Source organism: Fragaria vesca, linkage group LG1 (assembly GCF_000184155.1).
Source record: "Fragaria vesca subsp. vesca linkage group LG1, FraVesHawaii_1.0, whole genome shotgun sequence".
NCBI classification, from domain to species: domain Eukaryota; kingdom Viridiplantae; phylum Streptophyta; class Magnoliopsida; order Rosales; family Rosaceae; genus Fragaria; species Fragaria vesca.
Genome location: NC_020491.1, coordinates 6953877 through 6961183, shown reverse-complemented (window position 1 = coordinate 6961183; position 7307 = coordinate 6953877).

Here is a 7307-nt window from a genome sequence, read left to right as displayed (position 1 = left end):
ATTTGATATATATATATATATATATATACAGAGAGGATGTGAAGCGGACGTCCGCACTCCGGCTTAAAGTGCGGACGTCGTCCGTTCTCCGCCGTCTCACGCCGGCGACGGCTTCTCTTCTTCCCGGACGACAGCACAGGCTTCCAGGACGGCTTCTCTCCTTCCAGGACTGGTCGACGACAAGTTTTTCGGCCAACCTTGATCAATCATGGTGTTTTCCGTCCAGAGCTTCAATCCGGCCGGAAAACTTGTCGCCGGCCAGTCCTGGAAGGAGAGAAACCGTCCTGGAAGTCTGTGCTGTCGTCCGGGAAGAAGAGAAGCCGTCGCCGGCGTGAGACGACGGAGAACAGACAACGTCCGCACTTTAAGCCGGAGTGCGGACGTCCGCTTCACATCCTCTTTGTGTATATATATATATATATTATATAGTTTTCTGATGAAGAATTTTGAAGTAAAACTCGTGCAACAAGAGAGGGTTAGATTCCAAATATTTTATCAAAGACTCATGTAGCACGATATATATCTTTAATACACGATATGTATCTATATATATAAATATAAATGATTAAGATTAAAAGACATAATATATAAATTGTTACAAATAGTTAAAATTGCACTGTGTATGTGCTTACACGTCGTGTGTATACGATCTGTTGTTCACATCAAAAGTCAAAACCTAAGTAGGTCATGGGATGAACAAGTATATATACATTTCCATGTCAGGACCTAAAGCTATAGTTAAGGTTATCTACCGGAAAACTATAGTTAAGGTTACAAAATATCGAATGTTGGGGTCCAATTATATTATATTTGACCCTAAGCTGCATAATCAAAGCAAGCATAAATATCAAATACAGTATATGTACGTAGGGTTTTCCTCTGTAGCTAACGGTGACATGAACCACGATTAACCAAAATCATTGGATCACAATACACTTGTTCTTCTTCAATTTTCCCCACTCGATCAGTTCAAACCTAGCTAGGTAGCTCCAACAGTGACGTCCGATTCCACAGTCTCTATATTTCCAGATTCCTTTCTTGATTTTTTTACGTTGGTTTGTTCAGATGGCTCCACGGCGGGACCAGCCGTCAGCCTCAGATGAAACCCCGTCTGGGAAACGCGGAGATAATTAACGAGAGGTCGACGTCGACCGACGACGGGTGGTGTGGGCGCCCCATGGCCATGCACCTCTCCTTTCGTACGTGGCGGAGTACGATTCCACATGCAGGGCGGAGCCGACATTTTTCCCGTGACGGCATTTTCCTCGTGACAACGGTGACGGTGACTGTGACGGCGGTGGTTTCTTAGTTGAAGATGATTCCTTGTTCATGTGGGTTATGCAGAGATTGCATGCATGGCGCCATTGAAACTGTTCATTTAGGTTCACGGGTTTATACGGCGATAGTTGTGTGGTTCTGTATTCCGTCTCCGCCGTGGCAGTGGCGGTGGTACACCGTAATTTGTTTCCACCCCCACGTGAAGTGCGTGGTCTCTCTCTCTCTCTGTCCCGCCAAAAACAGAGCGCCAGATATTTCTTAGACGCGTGATATTTAGTGGGCTGTGGTCCCTTGTACCTATATCTATCATATCAAACTTGTAACATTCTGGGTCGGATTAACTTCAGACTACAGACGATGCTCTTAATCTCTTTAAATAAGTGAAAATTCGTGAATTTTCATGTTTAACTGTTCCTTAATTATATATTGTATTTGTGTCTCAATCGCGTATGAATGCAATTTTATCCATTTGAATAGTTACATTTCGGAGATGTTTTGATAAATTTTATCCATTTGAATAGCTACATTTCGGACCTGTTTTGATAAATTTTATCCGAACTCGAAAAATATCAACATTTATGTTTTAATTTACTAACTCATTACTCATGAAACCATGTACGCCTAGATCAACATTAAGTTACAGTAGTCCTTAGAAGAAGCTGAAATCGGGTAATGTCTTAATCTTTTTGATGTAAGTCCAATTTTTCTGCTTAATTACAAGAATATTAATGTAGCATATGTAGAGTATTTCAGTTTAGAGTGGTCTAGCTCGTGGTGAAATTCATTAAACCGATTTTAAGTGTTTGTAATCATATTTGAATAGCTACATTTGAGACCTGTTTTAATGATTTTTATCAGGACCAAAAATGTCACATCCCGACCCTTATATTTTACCTTATTTACTAGCTTGGTTATAATAAGAATTTTACCGTATCCGTCAATGAAGTTATAGTTTAATTGGTCCCTCGAGGGGTTTTGGAGGACGATTATTTCGGAGAGTTATTCGTAGGAGAAAATTATGACGACGGTAAAAATGGTAAAATTTTAGCTAGTAAAAGGTAATTTTTATTTAGGTATTATTTTTCGGGGTGTTTTATTTTTGGAGTTGGGTTTGTTTTTAAGTGGGTATTAAGTTGGACTGGTTTGGGGGGGGAGGAGGCCCAAAGCCATTTTCTCCCTTCTCTTCTTTTTTTCTCTTCCCGGTTTGCACTCTCCCTTCGCCGGAAATCCTCCGCACGCCGCCGTCCTCCGGCCGAGCCAGGCTGCCGCACCGGTCCCGTCTGGACCGGCGTCTCCTCCTCTCTCATCCTTGGCCGGTGAGCGCTGCCACTTCACGGCCGAACGGGAGGAAACCCGTCCCGAAGGGACGACTGTGGTGTCGCCGGAACTCCCTCCTCCGGCCACCAATCCGGGCAAGCTTGGTACGGTTTTGTAGGTCTCCAACCCAGCTGCCTTGCCCTAAAAGAACTCACTCCGGTTCGCTTTAGGTAAGGAGAAATTTGAGGTGGAAGCTCTAGGGCTTTTTGTGTTGTTTTGCTCGATTGACCTAGTTAGGCTTGGAATTGGTGTTTGTGCTAATTAGGAATGTTGTAGAAGGAGTTGAGAGGAAGATGCTGTTAAAATTTCATAGGCATTAGAGGTCGCCGGAATTGGCCTCCGACCGCCGCTGCCGGCGGGGCTGGCGCCGGTTGGGAGATTTTAATGTTTTTAAATGTGGAATATTAAAAGGAGTGTATTGATGTAAATTATAGAATTTTTGGATGAGTTTTGGATAGGTTTATGAATTTCCGAAGTGTGGTATTTTTGGCGGTTAATTAATGTAGAATCCGGCCGTAGGATTTAAGTCGTATTTTTGGGGAGGTTGTAATTACGGCTGCCGAGTATGATATTTAAGTTCGGATCGTTTCGATTTAAGAATATCGAAGTTAGGCAATGATGAGCGTAGTTATGGCTCTCGGTTAATTTTGCCTATTTTGTTTAAATATTGGAGTTTTAGTTGAGAAATTAATTTTATATTTGTGCCAGGGTTCGAGGAAACCTCGTTGAAGTGGCGATTTGGATTTCGTCGGGCTTATGCCTAGAGTTGTGAGTGGACCTTTATTTTAATTGAAAAGCATGCGATGAATTATCTGTTGATCATTTATTTCTTTTCCTGAGATTTATTTAGTTCTCGGATTTTTGGCAATTTTCCTCCTTTGGAGAGATCCCGAAAATGAGATTTTCGGTGGATAGGTTTATTGGATGTTTATGATGATAGTATGTATATATAAATGCTAGCTAGCCATACGTGTTTGATCCGCCATAATGAGGTAAAATACCATTATGGTGTGACGTGAGTGTTAGACACAAGCGTAGTAGCCCTATATGAAAACTATTTTCTTATTTGGTTTATTTAGGTTTTCATATAGGGAGTCCACACGTATATACACTCGTGCTTTTTCCCCCATACTGAGGTACAATTCCATTATGGTGTGACGTGAGCGTTAGACGCAAGCGTAGTAGCCTTGTATGAATTTCTATTTTTCTAATTTGTTCTTAGAATTCATACAAGGAGTCTGACGAGTGTAAATACATACACTTATATATGTTTATATATAGTTTAGCCTGAGAGGCTGTATTTCTTTGAGTTATGGAGACTAGCCGGAGCTAGTCATGAAATTTCCAGTTTTTGTGTTGAGCGCTTTTGAGCTGCCGCATGCAGTATAATTTTCTTGAAAATTAAAATGGGGAAGCATAAATATTTTTATTATTTTATTTTTGTCCACTCACTCTAACGTTGTTAAGTGTTTTCCCCTGGACCTTTCGTTTTAAAAATGCCCAGCTTGCAGGTTAGCTTAGTCAAGATCGGGCGTACATGGAGATGAGGCATAGTCATCCTATAGCTTTCGCTTGTTAATTTATTTTGTTTCATTTCTTCTTGTTAGAGTTGCTCTGAACCTATAAATGGTTGGATGTGAGATTTGTTTAGATTAGTAAATTTTTGGGTGGTGTTGTGATTTGGGGAGCACGAAGGCTCCAGGAGTAGAGGATTATAAATGGATTCTTTTGAAGTGCATGCAGGTATTATTAGGAAGGGTTGTCCATTTTCAAGGAAGGTTATGCCGATTTTTCGGTAAATTTTCCTTGGAGGTGGTCCCCGCACGACTTACTCCGGGTTTCAGGGTGAAATTCGGGGTGGGTCGTGTCAGAAAATGTTATATATGATTTGTAATCACTAATGTTACAATGTCAAATCTTCAAAACACAAAAGCTGTAACTAATATTCCTAACTCTGTTTGTCGTGCAAGTTTTGTTTGTTTAAGCTAGTCTGTCATTTGTTTCGAGAGGTTTTGGTTTTGATCCCGCTCCTCGATCATTCAGCGTAAAAAAATAAAATAAGTTTTGTTTGTTTAAATGGTTCATGTTAAGGTTAGTATCAAACATTGAACCATAATATATTTTAGATAATCGAGACACAAAGATAAAAATCCGTAGTCCAATATGGGAATTAGTTTCGGTTGATGGGTAGATGAAACAAACTTTAATGTGTACGATCGATGAACAACTGACAATTGTTTCTGTGCAGTTCGATCGATAAGAACATAGATCTGTTTGAGGACTATGTACACTACTGCATGTGGTCTCTAAGTCCAATGAAGGCTGTCGATCGAGATGTTACTCGATCGGAAATTTAAGACTGAAGAACATGAACCTGTTGAGGACCACCGCGGGCGATCTGTGATGCCACTCGATCAGAAATTTAAGATTGATAGCCTTGTTAATTAGAGGTCCATACCTAAATGGTGACCGGTCATGGCCACAGGATAGAGGAGAGGGGTCAAGAAGACGACCCCAGGTAATCTTGTATATGAAATCGAGTGCCTCATGCAATTCGAATTATACGTACCCAGGAGCTGATCAGCTAGGTCCATGGATTAAAATTAGTAATTACAAAGGAGCTATTTATAGCTCGTTTATGATGATCAGTAAAACTAGCAATCAGTTATTTCAGCTTCATCTAAGGACTACTGTAACTTCTCTGGGTCGACCTGTAATAAACCCTACACATATTCATGATCAATTTCATGCATTGAAAAGGTTTCCTGGCTCTGAAACCGGTATCGATCAGATAGATCATAGATGGATCTAGGCATTCAGCTATAGCAAGGTTCATTATAATATATATCGTTGCGTTCAAGGAGGTTAATAAGTTGGTTATTCATTGCTCTGGGACTTGTATAGAAATATGAGTAGCTATATATAGATCGAGAGCATGGACCAAGACTTTCAGTTCAGATCGATATTTGCAGGTTTATTTCGATCTACAAGTTGAAGCAGCTTTTGCATCTGTATCTTTGCTGCAGGGTACTGGTTTGCCCGTCAGCTTTGTGGTTAAGGCGTCCGCCTTTCTCACGAGCTGGCGGGGTTCGAAAGCTGGTATGGCGGTGGTGGTGGTTGTGGAGTTTGTTTCTTCCTCAAACCCAAATCCAAACGATATAAAGAGACAAAAAATCTTTGCTGCAGGGTTCACATAGCTAGCTGCCAGATAATAGATATTTTCATGGCTATCAAACTTCAATGCAACGTAGAAAGAAATCATTAATACCCTACTTCACTACTTGCTTGCCTCTCCCAAGTCTGAAAGGCTTTGTTGGTTAAGAAACTGGCTAGCTATCCGCTGCAATTTTTGTTTCTGCATTAACCAATTTCTTTTATTTTCTTCTGCCTAATATTTCATATATAGACATTAGGCCCAAGCAATGCCAAAACATCCCCAAGTTGGAGAACAGAGACGCATACGATCATATAATCTACGTCTGGAGGCAAGCAAGGTCACGCAATCTCCAAGGGGAAATTGAGCCCCAGTGTATCGGACAAAATAAATTAATCGATGACGATCGTAATCCTATGGTAAAATGATACATAGGCAAAACTGCATTATTGTTTCATTAAGAAGATGAAGGTTCAATGGAGGTCTGGGAAAAACATGATGTAATTTACAGACATTCATAATAGATTGAAGGGCTAAAAGCCTAAAAGCTCGGGTACAGTATTGTTTTCCTAATAAAGAAAGAAACTTCATGCATTTTTGATTCTTCAACTTATGGGATAAAGTTGAACCCAGCAGTCCTCTCAACTTTATGGGGGTGGTTATGAAATTTAAGTTGGACCTACAAAATGGATCAACTTCCAAGACTAGTGAAATAAATTCTGGATCCTCAGATCAGTGAAGACAACAAGGGAACTAGAAAGATCTTATATTTTCTGTAGTTCATTGCCTAAGAACATTAGATCCGGTCGTGTTGCTCCGGTGAAAGAATGTGATCCGAAAATTGTTCCGGCGAAAGATTTACATCCGTATGTAGAACTGTATATGCTATAGACTGGTCGATCATCGACAGTATAAGTAAATTTTGTTGTTCAGTATTATTTGTGAACAAGTGCACGAATTACATGATCATTTGTGCTTTGAGCATTTCACAATGTGACTTGATTTGATTAGTCATTTCAAAATGTCATTTCAAAAGCACAAGGAATTAACATATGTTCCTACTTCCTTACTAGTTTGAAATGATTAGATTCCTGCCTATCTTCTGATCTTGCAATTGTTTCAGATGCTGGTTGTTGGGATGTCACATTGATTTTCACTTTCCACCCATATTTATTTGTTCTGTGGCCTGTGGGTTCTTGTTTTCCCTCAGTACTGGACTACTGGTACTGTCACCACCTACCTGATAATATCAAGAAGACTTGTTCAACCAAGGGAGCCATTTTGCTGCGGACCACTTACGGACTTTCAAAAACCAACCGTTAGATTACACAAACGGTGCAGATCTTCTCCTTCTCTCTCTCTCTCTCTCTTACCAAATGCTCAGCATCTCCGTCGGCACCGTCCACAATGCCTTCTCTTTCTCTCTCTCCATGAAAGAGCCACCTCTTTCTCTTTCTCGTCGCAATCACCACCATGCTCAGCCCAATAAGCACACCACCAACCACCACACCCACCTCAAGCTCGTCTGCTTCTTCAATGGCGCCTTCCACCCCCGTCT